Genomic DNA, 16,662 nt, shown 5'->3' with positions numbered 1-16,662 from the left:
CATTCAATATAAGTGAAGAGGTGCCAAAATGTTGACGCTACAAAAAGCACATAAATGCAGCATAAAAGTAATACATACAACTCCTGTAATACATACAACTGTGGGTAAGAAACAGACCATTATTTTTGTAAATTTTTGTTAGAAAGTCTTCTGAATGCCCAGTAGGTGGCGATATGCATGAAGAATGTGAATGTTAAAGAGGAGATTAACTGAGCAGGGAGGAGAATTAATAGTAAAAAAGGATTTAAATATTGTTAAATAATTTTTTTCTCACCACATCTATCATATCGCTTCTGAAGACATGGATTAAACCACTGGAGGCACATGGATTAGAATACTTTTATGCTGGTTTATTTGATTTGTCGAGCTTCAATATTTTAGCATCGATTCACTTTCATTAAATGGACCAAAAGAGCTGAGATATTGTTCTAAAAATCTTAATTTGTGTTCTGCAGAAGAAAGAAATTCATACACATCCAGGATGGCATGAGGGTGAGTAAATGATGAGAGAATTGAAATTTCTGGGTGAATTATTCCTGTTTAAGCATAATGTAGCCGCTGTCCCAAACAAATTTTCCCATGCCTGCTCTTCCTCCTCAATTGTGCAGGACATGATGTGCCAAGTGACCCTGCTTATTTAGCATTTTTTTGCATTCTTTGCATTGTTTGAACATGTTTTATGCACAACAATAACGCTCTGTCTGCATTAAGGGAAATTTAGACCCAACACATAAACTGATTTTAATGTTATTATATTTGATGTATTTTAAAAGTTGGCAGACAGTGTTCATTATAATGGGCCATAGGTTTTGCAACTCAGTACTCAATATTCACTACTCATGAATACTTTTAAATGATCTACTCTTACTCTTACTTATTTTTTAGGACAGCTACTTTTTCTAAATGTTTTGGGAAGTAACAATACTTCTAATTGAGTATGATTTTTCAGACTCTTTCCACCCCTGGTCATCATGAAACAGAGACCCTCCCCTCCAAATCCGATCACAAGTGCTCACAGGAGACACATTTAAGCAACCAGGTGTAAACAGTGATGTGTCTCACCTGACCACATGTGATTGGATCACCCAAAACTCATCTTAATACTAGGTGTAAACAAGGTCCTTGGTTCTATAGTACAAAAGCGGCATATTTTGTTGTTTTGATTAGATAATAAAATGTTCCAAATTGAAGCCAGGGCATGTAAAGGAAAATGCAAGCACACATAAACATTCCCCATCAGCACATACATTATGTCTACAACTACAAATCTTAAATATTAAACCTTCTATGATGAAATATGTTTACAAAACACTTCGTCTGGTGAATATATATGCAATAAAAAGCTTAATTTGTCAAATACACTCTGAGGATTGTAACAGAGCCAAGTCTCATTCATTTCAAAATAAGAGTCCCTGGTGTGGCTTATTTGTAGTTAAAAGTCCTGCGTTATGCAACAAATTTTTTTGTTTTTGGGGGGTATTATTGGGATTTTGGTTGTACAATAAACTGCATCTGGGATTTTTTTAATTTTGTACTCTTGTTACCTCTTTGTCTGTGCCCATCATATTAAGGAAAGACTAAGAAAATTATGTATTATATTTATTTTCATTCTATAAATCGATTTTAAAAACTATCGACCGATTAAACGTTTATCTGCCTTTTCTACCACCTTATTCACGCAACCTATCCGTGTTGGAATCTGCCTAATTGGCTACCTGCTACAAAGTGAATTTGCTCCAAAATACCACAAAGTTTGATTGGATGCATAGCCTTTGACGTTAACAACAAAAGATGTGGGGAACAAACATTGGAACAAATACATCTAAGGTGCTCTATGGAGTTGTTGGAATTGTGGGTCATCCATTCATGGATTTGCATGGTTTGACCGACGACAAATGCAAAACTCTTTCTCTTTACTTAATTTAGCTTAGTGTCCTTGAGCCCATCTGGACAGTATAACATATGATATGATTTGTCATCAAGCAAGTAATTGAAATACTTATATTAGTCAACATCTCCAGGCTCTGATTGGATGGTTTGGATGGAGGGTGTTTGGATGCTTGATAGATGGAGTCCTGTTGCCATCTTAATTGGGGTTTCCACGGTGATGGATGTTGTCATCTTAATCAGGGTTGGCTGGGTGATTGATGAGATGGGCTGTGACAGCGGGGTCACATGAGCTGCCTGTCCAAGGAGTAGTGGAGGTGGGGTTATCCGAGGGTAGAACATGGAACGGCCATTTCACATGACAGCGCAGCCCAGCCATGTCCACTCATTCCTGCAAGCCTGTTAGCTGACAGTTTATATATGGCACTGTTCCAATTCTGTGCTTTTCTGCTGCTTCTCTCGTTTTATCTTTATTTCTTTCTGTCTTTCCATGTCCCAGTTCTCTTTTCTACCTCCTTATGCCTGCAGGCGTATAATTGGCTTTTTTAATTGTGTAATTATTTTACGTTGGTACTTCACAGGCTGTGGAAAGTGCTTTTGAAAACAACCTTATTAGTGAAAAGATGTGGGGGATCACCAAACTAGATTGCGCAGTCTTAAATCCCAGGGCACCCCCGGGCAGTCAAGGGCCCCTGGGCACTGGCCCCATTGGCCCAGTCGGTAAATTATCCCTGGTAAGAGTGAGTGAGTGTGTGGGAATGTTTTACTAATCTACAAAATGTGCACATATGAATGGTAAAACCTGATGAATCCAGTTTGAGGTCCCCATATGGAAAACTCATTTTTAATAGGGCTAACTATTACTTCTTTTCCGTCCCCTGACTAGATCTTGTAATGTCAGCACCCTACTGTACCAGTCAAAAGTATGGACACATCTGAGTGTACTGTACTGTATATTTCTCATGATCTTAAAGGAATATTTTGGGTTCAATACAAGTTAAGCTCAATCGACAGCATTTGTGGCATATTGCTGATTACCACAAAAATGTATTTCGACACCTCCCTCCTTTTATTTAAAAAAGCAAAAACTGAAGTTACAGTGAGGCACTAACAATGGAAGTGAATGGGCCAATTTTTCGAGTGTTTAAAAGCAGAAATTTGAAGCTTATAATTTTATAATAGGACATATTCATTTATCACAGAATGTTAGAAAGAAATTTGATCACATCAAAAGCTTGTTAACATGCAAAGGAGCGAACTGGGAGAACCGGGATCTCTCCCAGTGGGCCAGCTGTGAAACGGGGCCGAACGGGCTGCGCTAAGCTGAAACGGGGCGCCACATTATGTCGAACATGCCGCGACAGAAAGAAGAGGGCTGCAAAATGGCAGCGCGATATGCAGAAGGGGGCTCCGATATTCAGAAAAGGAAAGCGACACAGCCTCCGCCCCCAATGTAAAATCCTGTGCCGATTTACATTCCCAGTCCGCCCCTGATCACACATATTGTTTACGTCTTGTAGCAATACTTTTGAAACTGTGTGTGTTTTAATGTTTATGAATTGGCCCCATTCAATTCTATTGTTTGTGCCTCTCTTCAATTTCAGAAGAATTTTTGCTTTTTTTAATGAAAAGCAGTGATGAGTCAATTTTTAAAATTATTTGGTTCTTAACATTATGCCACAAAGGCTGTCGATTGAGCTTAACTTGTATTGAACCTGGAATATTCCTTTAAAGACCTTTTGATTTCAAAGCTTATGCATAAATGCTTGAAATTAGTTTTATAAGCAAATAAAAGATGTGCCTATCGGTTTTTCTTCAACTTTGGTCACTTCTAGCAGTTCTAGAGAGTAAATTCTCATTAAAACATTTTTCTCACTCTCACCAGTTGTTTTAATTTTGTTCAACAGTTTATGTACATGCATCACAGGAGATTTATGCAATTTTTGTCATAATTTGTCACCTCATTGTAATTTTCCCATATATTGTGTAATGGAATTCTTCATCAAAAATGGTTATGGACATTTTTGAATAAAACATATATTACATTCATAGCTAAGATTTGATGTATCCGAAGTAATTTTGGTGTATTTGTAAATTTTGTTATGTAAATATTGTTTGGTGTGCAGGAAATGACACCACAACTGTGGCAAAGTCTTAGTTTTTGATAATAAATAAATAAATAGAAATCATTTTCACACAATAAATATTGAAACTGTTTATGTTTATTTCACTCTTTGTTTGGATTATCACGGTTTTAAACCGGTAGTGTTCCCTTTACAAAAAGCTTCACTTTGATGCTGCGCTGCTGAGCGCTACGGGGAACAACTCTAGCTGTGAACCGAGCTGAAATAGTGTGTGTAACACGTCAATGAACATTGACTGGAATTTATAGCCTCGGCTGATGTAATCATTAGATGCACCTGTGGCCAGGCTATAAATGGATACGTCACCAGGTGTCCTCAGAAACTCTTTTTTCAGAGCGATTCTGTTTCTGTGTGTTTCACAAACCCTGTCAAAACTTTCTTTTCTCTGTTAGAAGTTAGAATCAGTTAGGCAGTGTGCAGTGAACGTTGTTCTCTTTGTTCTCTTTTCTCTTCTGTTTAGAAAATATTATATATATATATATTTCTAAAAAAGAAAGGAAAAAAGAGAGAATGACTGAAAGTCATAAGCGGTGCGTGTTCCCCTCTTCTCGCTCTATAGCTGAAGACGACACACATCAGTTTTTGCTGTTTGTTTGGGGTAAGAGCACGCTGCTCTCGCGTTGCAGCAGGGCGGGTGCGAGCACTGCGATTTGCTTTAACAGGCAGAGTGCATCGTGCTCGCCTCGCTTTCTTCCGGGAGTCAGCAAAAAAAAAAAGATTGTTCGTGGGGCTCTTGCATGTATTTGGCTGAGGAGCAAGAGACGGGTTGTTCCCTTTCTCTCACTTTCTCCCCAAACCCAGCTGGTCCTTCACATGATCTCGAAGCGTGTTCCGACGCTTCTTCGGATCATGAGGTGGATCGCAATTCTCTTCCCGCCTCCGAGCTTTCCGTCCGCGATAGAAAATCTACGGAGGAATTGCTCGATGTTGTTACTCGTGCGGTTGCCAGATTTGACTGGCCACGCGATAAAGAGACCCCCAAACGCTCCAAATTAGGGGATAGATTTTATCTTCCAGTCGAAGAACGGGAACGCCTCATGGGTCCCTTCCCTTCTTTGATAACCTCCATGAAGAGCTTTATCGCTCATGGAGAACCCCTAAAAAAAATAAATATATATATATATATTTATATTTTCTTAAAATATATATATATTTTCTTCCCGTGTTCACATACCCTCGACGTCATTATATTCGATTATCGTGTGTGCTGAGGCACGGGGGTATTCAGTGATGCCGCACATTCACAATGCATGATGTAGCGCTGGCTCCTTGCGACTCCGGGGCATCTGCATTCTGAATTATGTAGACGACTGGCTGATCCTAGCGCAGTTCCAGGAACTGGCAGTTCAGCACAGGGACATCGTCTTAGCTCATCTGTTTCTCTGGGGTTGAGGCTCAACGCCAAGAAAAGCGTCCTCTCGCCCACTCAGAATACTGTCTATCGGGGCATCGTATGGAGTTCAATCACAATGCGGGCACAATTGTCTCCCACTAGTATTGAGTCCATTCAGATCACCCTGAGCAAAGTCAGGCTAGGTCAAGGTTGCACTGTTATCAGTATCAACGATTTCCAGGTCTCAGGGCGAACGCGTCCACGGTGATCCCTCTGGACCTTCTGCTCATGAGACCATTTTTGTTGTGGCCAAAAGCCAGGGGATTTCTTCCAAGGGCCAAAACCCCTAGGCTAAATAGGGTTACGCGCCTCAGGCTTCGTTACCTTTCTATGTGGTTCAGACCCCAGTTTTCTGCCTTGGGTCCCACTCTAGGTGCGTCTTGTTGTCGCAGGCTGCTAACGACAGACACCTCCCTGATGGGCGGGGTAGCGGCCTTAAGTGGTCGTCCAGCTTAAGGGGATAGGAGGGTCGTCAGCTCGGTTGTCACAGTCACTGTCTCGGGTTGATGGCTGTATTTCTGGCCCTGAAATACCTCCTCCTGAGGCTGCCATGTCTTGGTGCGGGTGGACAATACAGCGGTAGCCTCTTACATAAATCATCAAGGAGACCCACGTTCTTGTCAGCTGTATTTCTGACACGTTGGGTTCTCCTTAGGGCCCAGGGCAAACTCCTGTCACTCAGGTCAGTTATATCCCTGGATGCCCGTGATATGGGAGCAGATTCTACGGTCCAGACAGAAATTACCAACGGGGAGTTAAGAACTCCACCCTAAGGTAGTAGTTGCCCAGAGTTCGCCAGCAAGGGTTTTTGCCTCTTACTGATAGCACCAGCTGGCCGAACAGGGCTTGGTTCTCGGAGCTAATCTCTTCCCTCGACGGCTCGCCTTGGGCGATTCCGAACAGGAAGGATCTTCTATCTTAGGCACAGGGCAATATTTCATCCCTGCCCCAAATTGTGGAATCTTTCATGTTTGGCCCCTAAGGGTACCAACTGAGGGACACAGGGCTCTCTCCTGAGGTTATCGAGACCTTTTTAACTGCCGGGCTTTTTCCACTTGGAACAAGTTTGGGTGAGATCTTAGGGCAGAAGAGGACCTCTTCGCCTCTATGAATAGCGCAATGTCTCCTCTACTTCTCCCTGAAATCACCCAGCCCCCTTGAGTCTGGCCGTTAAGACACATACATGACCCAGAATGCGTCTGTATGCGTTTCTTTCCCCGGTTTCTCTGCTCCCGGGAGTCTTGGCAATGTTCACCAGCAAGGGTCTTGCCTCGTATTAATGGCGCTGCGCTGGCCGAACAGGATATGTTTCTCAGAGTTAATTCCTCACCTCAACGGCTTGCCTTGGGCGATTCCGAACAGGGAGGACCTTCTCATCCTTGGCCCGAATTGTGAAACCTTTCATGTCTGGCCCCTAAGGGTACCGAATGAGGTTCACAGGGTTTTCTCTTGAGGTTATCGAGACCATTTCAAGTGCTAGGGCTCCCTCCACTTGGAACTGATCTGGGTAGATTTTACAGGGTAGAAGAGGACCTCTTCGCCTCTGTTGATAGCGCAATGTCTCCTCTACTTCTCCCCAAGTCACCCAGCAACCCCATGGAGGGGCTGATCGTAGTAACGCATTCATAACACAAATGCACCTGCATGCGTTTCCATCTACTAAAGTTCTTATTACAGAACCAGCTAACTGCCAGTTTGCTTCAGTTCTGGATTTTCTGTAGAAAGAACTGTCAGCGGGCACTTTGCCTCGCCACTGCCAGGTTCTATGTGGCCACTGCGGTTTGCCACGCTTGGTGGCGGGTGCCCTCAAGAGGCATCTCATTATTGCCAGGCCTAGTGCGGTCAAGCTTCGCCATTAGGTTTTAGGGCACACTCTACCAGAGGGCTCTCCTCCTCTAAAACATTGGCTAGAGGTCTCCCTCTGCAGCAAGTTTGTGATGCGGCAGGTTATCCTCTCCGCACACATTCATTCGATTTTTATAGTTTGGATGTTCTGCCACTCCGGGCTCCTATGCCCTTGAGTCGACATCTCAAACTCATGTCTGGACAAGTTTGTGATGCGGCAGGCTGGTCCTCTCCGCTCACATTCATCAGTTTTTATGACTAGTTTGTGTTGCGATAGGGTTCTCTTCGCACACATTCATCAAATTTTATGGGCTAGATGCTTTGCTACTCCGGACTCTTATGTCCTTGAGTCGACATCTCAGCCCATGCCTAAACAAGTTTGTGATGCAGCAGGTTGTCCTCTCCGCACACATTCATTGGATTTTTCTAGTTTGGATGTTCTGCACTCCGGGCTCTTATGCCCTTGAGTCGACATCTCAGCTCATGCCTGAACAAGTTTGTGATGTGGCAGGCTGGTCCTCTCCGCTCACATTCATCAGTTTTTATGACAAGTTTGTGTTGCGATAGGGTTCTCTTCACACATTCATCAAACTTTATGGGTTAGATGCTTTGCTACTCCGGGCTCTTATGCCCTTGAGTCGACATCTCAGCTCATGCCTGAACAAGTTTGTGATGCGGCAGGCTGGTCCTTTCCGCTCACATTCATCAGTTTTTATGACAAGTTTGTGTTGCGATCGGGTTCTCTTCACACACATTCATCGAACTTTATGGGTTAGATGCTTTGCTACTCCGAGCTCTTATGCCCTTAAGTCAACATCTCAGCCCATGCCTAAACAAGTTTGTGATGCGGCAGGCTGGTCCTCTCCGCACACATTCATCAAAATTGAATGGTTTAGATGTTTATGCTACTCTGGGCTCTTATGCCCTTGAGTCAACATCTCAAGCTCATGTCTGAGACCTCTCGCATTTTTGTGAGTACACTGCACAACCGTAGGGGTCCGGACAGCCCCAAGTGCGGCGGCGTGGGTATTGCGTTCCCCGTAGCGCTTAGCAGCGCAGCATCAAAGTGAAGCTTTTGTAAAGGAACGTCTCGGGTTACATGTGTAACCCTTGTTCCCTGAAAAAGCGGAACGAGATGCTGCGCTGCTTTGCCGCACTGGGACGTCTCAGGACTACTCTTCAAAAAGAAGTATCTGACGACACCTGGTGACGTATCCATTTATAGCCTGGCCACAGGTGCATCTAATGATTACATCAGCCGAGGCTATAAATTCCAGTCAATGTTCATTGACGTGTTACACACACTATTTCAGCTCGGTTCACAGCTAGAGTTGTTCCCCGTAGCGCTTAGCAGCGCAGCATCTTGTTCCGCTTTTTTCAGGGAACAAGGGTTACACATGTAACCCGAGACGTTTTGTATTTTTATAATTAATTTTCATAATTTAATACTAGGTTAAAATAAGGCTAAAGCAGTCAAATCTGTACATAAAAGGCTTTTGAAAAAGAATAATAAAAAGTAATAAAAAAATGGCATTTAAAAAAAAATACAAAATCAACCCCTGGGACATGAAATTGCCCATAGTTGAAGAAAAACCTATATAATGTTTTTTTTTTTTTTTGTAGCTTTATTTTCTAGGAAAATTAGCCAATAAATGCCCAGCATGGGAACTCTGTCAATACTGTTCAGAAAGCATTCTGGTTGAGAGAATGCCAAGGCAAAGGGTGTTTTTTTTTAGTCACTACATAAATTATTACCATACTACAATTTATATTATTTAAAGTGTTGATGACTGTTATTCTATAATCTGGAAAGTAGTTATAATAAAAAATGAGCATATGTGTTCAAACGTTTTACTAATACTATATTTTGCTCTTTTCTAGTTTAAACATAGCCAATGTATTTCATTGTTTAATGCCAAGAGTCCTCTTAGAGGGGTTTTTTTTTCCCCGCTTAATTTTGCTTCAGGTATAATTCATTGTATTTTACACTGATGCTGCATCAACAAGTACAAATTGAATCACTTTCCTTAAGTTGAGTTCTCCCATAGCTTCCCCACACTGTTAAGATGCACAGATGGATTTCATCAGAGGTGTATGATGTTTCTGCTGACATGTTGAATATTGCATCGCTATTGTGTGTATGAAAATAACAGGATATTCATATTTAATTGCACAGGAGACACTCTGTCTCATATCCGTACACACTGTGGCATTCAAACATGGCTTTTGCTATCGGCTTACCTTAGAGAATCATGCCTTTGATCTGTTGAACAGGAATACATCACAGAATAAACTCCTTTTATAAAGATCCTTCTTTCAAGCTTGGTTCCTACATCTATTTTCTGAATATCTGGAGTCACTCTTGGTAAGTTTACAAATTGATCTTTTGTGTAAACTCTTCGTCTCTGTATGTGTGTTCTCAGAGTGTGATCAAGGCTGCCACTGAAACAGAAACAACAGCCTATTGTGAAGCTACACTAACAGTCAAAGAGGACCCTTGAACAAGAGATTTTAAACTACAGTGACGAAGCCCAGAAACAGCAAAAGATCAAATTTCAGCTGGAAAAAAGAGAGGGATCGCTACATTAACGAGGCCAATGGCAGACCTCCCAAAGGAGGTAAATAGACAGAAAATGCAGCTCAAACTTTTATAACATTTTACAAAATGTTATAAAAAAAATGTGAAAAAAAAATTGTCTGGCAAAAAAAAATGTGGCAATGTTGTGTAAAAAAATGGTTAAACAGATAGTTGAATGTCTTTCTTTTTTCCATGGAACTCAAAAGGAGATGCTAGGCAGAATGTTAGCCTCAAAACAATGAGCAAAATCAACATTCACTGGTACATTTACTGATCAATAAGCACAGATTGATTCCTGTTTTGTGTTTTTGGCTTGTAATCCCTAAAGGCATTTCTTTATTCTGTGGTACTTCAGCATGCATGTGTGAGTCATCTTACTGATGACTTAATAATGCTGTTGCTATCGCAACTGTGCGTGTATGTAGTTGCCGCTGTTTTCACTCTTCAGGCAGTAACATTTAGTCACTTATGGCTAAGCTTGTATATAATAAGCGGGGCCATGACAAACTCTTTTTTTATTTTATGTTATTTTATTATCTTCCTTGAGGTCCACTTATAATGTTAGTGAAGTTTTTTTTGTTGCATTAAAACAGCCATGATTTAGTAATATATAATGATTTCCCACCCTGTCTCTGGCCCTCTGTCTGAAATGCTTGGTTTTAAGCCTTTTAAGCCTCTGGCCCTTTAAGACTTCAATGTAATCGGCCACTGTTATGATTGCTAACATCGTGCAGCCCTTCTAATACAACTATGAAGGATATGGACTCCACAGGACCACAATGTACTGTATATAAACTAAATTTCAGGATTAACATATAACCCAAATCCAACACATTTTATCTGAATATATTAAACTGTTCACTCAAGCAGCACCATAAACTATCAAACAGTCATGACATATGAAATATTAAAGAATTAAATAGTTTACTTTTTGTTTTAAGGTCCAATCCTTAAATAACAGTTTCTTTACAAAGATTGAATCATATTGTGACTGGTTCACAAGCAGCTTACTCTGATATGATCACAAAAACACATACAATCCACGCTGAAATGCTCTGAATATGCAAACGTAATACAATTCATGGTGTTGTTGGGTGCTTCAACCGGCTTCAACAGCCCAAAGCAGAGACACTGGTCTTCAAATCTCACATCTTCCATTTTCGTTTACACACAGTACAGCATGTGTTTCTCCCAGACAGTGACAGCAGCAGAATGAGACGCGTTTTTGTAAGTTGTGTGTGTACCGCTCTTAAAACGTGGCACACACCGCCAGAAACTCACGTTTGCAAAAGAAAACGTACAATTACAAATGGCACAGATGGGTGCAAAAACGGTACATGATGCCTTCAAAACAGCAAGAAACAGTGCAGCTGAATGAAACAGAATGGAGGTCTTATTTTTAGAGTTATAACTTGACATTGCATCTTTTATAAGAGGCACGGAATGCATGATAACTGTCAAAGCCATTTGTCAAGTGTATGTTTTTGTAGAAAAACATTTAAATCCAGATAGTTACATGAAGGTATCCTGTGTAAGTCCCCTTTGAGATTGATAAATCTCTCACGACAGGCCCTCTCTTCTCTTCACCTGTGTGACTGACTGAGCACCAGTGGGTGGGGCCAAGGGTGCAATGATGAAAAATAGGCATTGATGTCTTACTAAAGAGGCAGTCATATGCAGATGTATTTGGTCATTGTGACATCACAAGTTCCACAAATTCCAAACGGCCCATTTCTAGAGCTTGGTTTAAATAAATGTTATTTTCCATAAAACCAAAATATGTCATAACCAAGGAATCTAAAGCTTCGGTAAGGCCAAAGCACCATAAAAATATAGTCCATATGGCTTGTGCGCAATATTTAGTCTTCTGAAGCCATTCAATAGCTCTGGGTGAAGAAAATACTAAAATTTCAGTTGCTATTGACTGAAAATCTTTCCCTCAGCTCTTAAATTTATTCAGGTTTGCATGTATTCATATATGTCACATGAAGATTCATCACAAAATGCTTCATGTCAGTGATTCTGAATGGCATTCATTCTTTTGAGTCATATGACTGATCGCAAGTTTGAATATGAAAGCTCTATTTGCTTTCGTTGTATGAAAAATATATTGTGGACATTCAAAATGTCATTTTTTGTGTTCTACAGAAGAATGGTTTGATACGACATGAGTGCATTACAGAATTTTCATTTTTGGGTTCATTATTCTTTTAAATTAGCTCTGTACTCTGCTTCATTATCTTGCCATGGCAATATGAGGAAAAAAAAAACAGTTTGGATAATGCATCACGTGCTATTCTCAGTTAAACCCACACAACCTACGGCTGCTTTGCACTTCAACACCTGCTCCACTCTCGTTCTCAGTTGGACTCTGGAACTGCCTGTCTGCTGTGAACAAAGCTGCACTACATTCCATCTTTCTCCACACAGTCCACCTTCAGCATCCTGGCACTGACAGAGACATGGATACGTCCTGAGGATACAGCAACACCTGCTGCTCTCTCCAACAACTTCTCCTTCTCCCACACCCCTCGACATACTGGTAGGGGTGGGGGAACAGGTTTGCTCATTCATAATAACTGGACTTTTTCACCACAGACTTCACTGTGTAACAATGCATCTTTTGAATTCCATGCCATTACTACAATGCAACCCACAAAATTACATGTTGCTGTCATCTATCGCCCCCCCCAGGTCAGCTGACAAGCTTTCTTGAGGAGTTGGATGTCCTGCTGTCCTCCACTTGTGGTTCTTGGCGATTTCAACATACACCAAGACAAGCCCCAGGCCACTGAACTGAATACTCTTCTGGCCTCATTTGACTTGGAAAAACTACACACCACAGCAACTCACAGGTCGGGCAACCAGCTGGACCTCATTTTTACACGTAACTGTACCACCTCAAATATTCTTGTTACACCTTTACATGTCTCTGATCACTACTTTGTTCAATTCAACATGATTCTCCCATCCATTGTAAAACCGACTCCACCTTTGGTTTCCTTTCGCCGTAACCTCCGTTCCCTCTCACCCTCTCGCCTTTCCACTGATGTCTCTGCCTCTCTTCCCACAATAAATGTATTTTCCATGCTTGATGTAAACACTGCCACAGACACACTTAGCTCAACTTTAACAACCTGTCTAGACAACATCTGTCCTCTCTCCTCTAGACCAGCACGTACTACACCACCCAGCCCCTGGCTGTCTGATGTCCTTCGTGAACATCGGACTGATCTCAGGGCAACTGAGAGGAGATGGCAGAAATCTAAAGATCCAGCTGATCTAGGTAAATATCAGCTTCTGCTAGCAACTTTTTCAGATAATGTTAAAACTGCAAAAACTTCATATTACCAGACCAAGATCAACAGACACTCGTAGCTTGTTTAGAACATTCAACACACTTCTCTGCCCTCCCCCTCCACCACCTGACACATCACTGACAGCAGATATCTTCGCCACATTTTTTACTAATAAGGTTACAGCCATCAGCAATGCATTCACTGCACCACAGCCTGTCAAACACCTGGCTCCTGTATGCAACTCTTCTTTCTCTATGTTCTCTCCTTTAACTGACACTGAGGTCTCTAAACTCCAACACAACCTGTTCCCTTGACCCCATTCCATCACACCTTCTCCAGGCCATCTCTCCGTCCATCCTACCAGCCCTTACACACATAATTAACACATCCCTTCTTGCAGGCACTTTTCCCACTACATTTAAGCAGGCTTGAGTAACCCCACTGCTGAAAAAACCTGCACTTAACCCCACACAGAACACTACAGACCAGTCTCTCTCATCCCATTCATGGCAAAAACACTTGAAAGGGATATCCGCCTATCTCTCACAGAACAAGCTGCTGGATGACAATCAGTCAGGCTTCAAAAGTGGAGACTCCACTGAGACTGCCCTCCTGTCTGTCACTGAGTCGCTGAGACAGGCGAAAGCTGAAACCAGATCATCCGTTCTGATTCTGCTGGACCTTTCTGCTGCCTTTGACACAGTCAACCATCAGATCCTACTCTCCACCCTCTCTAAACTGGGCATCACTGGAACTGTGCTTGACTGGTTCAACTCTTATCTCTCAGAAAGGTCCTTTGAGGTAGCCTGGAGAGGGGAGGTATGCAGGCCACATCAGTTACTTACTGGAGTACCTCAGGGATCAGTGCTTGGGCCGCTTCTCTTCTCCATATACACAACATCACTGGGACCCATCATCCAGTCACATGGTTTCTCTTACCACTGCTACGCTGATGACACGCAACTCTACTTGTCTTTCCAGCCCCAACGACACCACAGTGACCGCTCGAATCGCTGCCTGTCTGGCAGACATCTCAGCCTGGATGAAGGAACACCACCTTCAACTCAACCCAGCCAAGACCGAACTCCTTGTCTTTCCAGCCAACCCTGCTGTTGAACACAACATCACCGTGCAGCTGGGTCCAACTACAGTTTCACCTTCCAAAACGGTCAGAAATCTAGGGGTAACCATTGATGATGAGCTAAATTTCACAGACCACATTTCAAAGACTGCAAGGTCATGTAGATTTACACTCTACAATATCAGGAAGATAAGACCCTTCCTCTCTGTACATGCCACACAACTGCTCGTTCAGTCACTTGTCATAACTAGACTGGACTACTGTAATGCTCTCATTGCAGGCCTTCCTGCATGTGCTATTAGACCTCTCCAAATGATCCAGAATGCAGCAGCACGTCTGGTCTTTAATGAACCTAAGAGAGCACATGTTACACCACTCCTTGTCTCTCTCCACTGGCTGCCGGTTCATGCACGTACTAAATTCAAGGCCCTGATGCTGGCATACAAAACAGTCACTGGGTCTGCTCCAGCATACCTAAAAACATTTATGCAGAGCTACGTTCCCACCAGAAGCCTGCGGTCGGCTAAGGAACGTCGCCTTGTCGTACCAAAACAAAGAGGCACCAAAACACTTTCCCAGACTTTCAGTTTCATCATACCACGGTGGTGGAATGACCTTCCCAACTCAATCCGGGAAGCTAACTCACTTTCTACCTTAAAAATGGCTAAAAAATATTTTCCAAAAGCACTTAACCGGTCACAAATTTTTTTTTACATTTCTTGTAGCACTTAAATCTGTTTTGTATACTATTCTGATGATAGTGAAACTTTGTAATGGGACACTCTTCGTACCTCTGTCTTCTTAAGATGATTCGCTTATGTTTTCCTCTTTTGTAAGTCGCTTTGGATAAAAGCGTCAGCCAAATGAATAAATGTAAATGCAAATGTAATTTGTCATCTCATTAGAAATGCAACTATAGAAATGCATAAAGAGGTAGATGCTAAAAGAGACAGTGCTGTCAGACAGGGGTCACATGGTCTTTTCTTTAATTCATGCAAGGGCAATATTACGTTTCTTCTTAGGTCTTTGGGCCAATTGACCAATTTCCAGTTTTTGTCCAATGACAGGTTGTTCTAATTAAATGAAATGTTCTGATGATTAACATAATCTTTAAAGTTGACTTGTAATAAAACATTTTTGCAAAATGGGAAGTGGTGCTGTAAATTAAAATTAGGAACAATGATGTGGTCATTACATACCTTTGTGCTGAAAAAAAGAAAAAAAAAAAAAAGAAAAATGAATATGCAGTGTATGAAGTATCTTTGTTTTTCAATGTTGACACCCCCTAGCATCCTGACAATTGCCCTGACGTTTGTTGTCTCAGCTTTTATTTTAGCTAAGTGCAATGCACAATGAACAGGAGGACTTGGGTCTAAATTCAGCACAGGGCACATCCTCTTGACTTCATTGCTATATATAATGTCCCGCACCACTTATATACAGTATATATACTGTATATAAGTGGTGCAGGATTCAAACTCTGATTCAAACTGCTAACATGAGCTCCTGAGTTCACTTCACACCCTCAGTTCTTTTTGGGTTATTCATGAAAAATAGTCATTTGGTCACGACTCTCTCACGGTTTCTGCTTGTGAGGGTCTCGGAGCTAAATACGCAGTTCCAGCGGAGGCTTGAGCCCTGATAGATCCTGGGGTAGGGGGCTTCAAATAGGGGTAGTCTCTGATCCAATGCTTACAGTAGATGGCAGTAATGCACTATTTTAGCTTGTGAACTGCCATTAAAAAAGAAAGAAGAAGAAGACCCTTGCACTGGGTTTGTTGTTGCATGCGGTTCAGCAAACTTATCACAACAGAATGGGTGAAAAGGGGTGGAAGACACATTGGTGGTGTGCACTCATTCAATAACTAGCAAGATGATATCTGACGAATGGACGCACTCAAGCCAATGGCGATTAGATTTTAAATTATTGTCGCAATCAATAATTTTTGGTCGCATTTGCGCAATTGTGGAGTCTTGCATTCACAAGCCCACAACAATTGATGGTAAAATGCTCACTTCCTTTTTGTGACATGGGTTCTGTTTTTCCTGTCTATTAGGAGGTTAAAACCAAGGAAATAGGCAGTCCAAAAATCTAGGAATATGCAATCATCCTCCATAGAGCACTCGCTCTAATGTTTACCTCTCACACCGTCGCCAAGAGAAGATCTGTTAAGGATATTCTCCTGATTTCACTGCACTACAGTGGAAAAGACAGCGACAAGTGGCCCGGATTTGCGAGAACTGTTTGGCCCGATGATGGAAAAGCATCTATAGTGGGGTGAATTCACTAAGAATGAATTGCACTAATTAAGAAGGCATTGGACCCACTAGTGGTCGACCGGTATGTCGCAGATTATCTAACTTTTCTAATTATCAGCATCGGCCGATACATTTTCCCATTTGACCGATTTGTTTCTTGAGGGTGCCGAGAATTG

General features: G+C 41.8%; 1 pseudogene; it reads left to right on the top strand.

Moving 5' to 3' along the window:
* LOC127652099 (cilia- and flagella-associated protein 58-like) overlaps positions 1-16,662 on the top strand; it is a 44,947-nt pseudogene that overhangs the window by 9,656 nt on the left and 18,629 nt on the right.

This window comes from Xyrauchen texanus, chromosome 11 (assembly GCF_025860055.1).
Source record: "Xyrauchen texanus isolate HMW12.3.18 chromosome 11, RBS_HiC_50CHRs, whole genome shotgun sequence".
NCBI lineage: Eukaryota > Metazoa > Chordata > Actinopteri > Cypriniformes > Catostomidae > Xyrauchen > Xyrauchen texanus.
The sequence above is the reverse complement of the archived record's forward strand: the minus strand, read 5'-3'. Positions and strand labels throughout refer to the sequence as shown.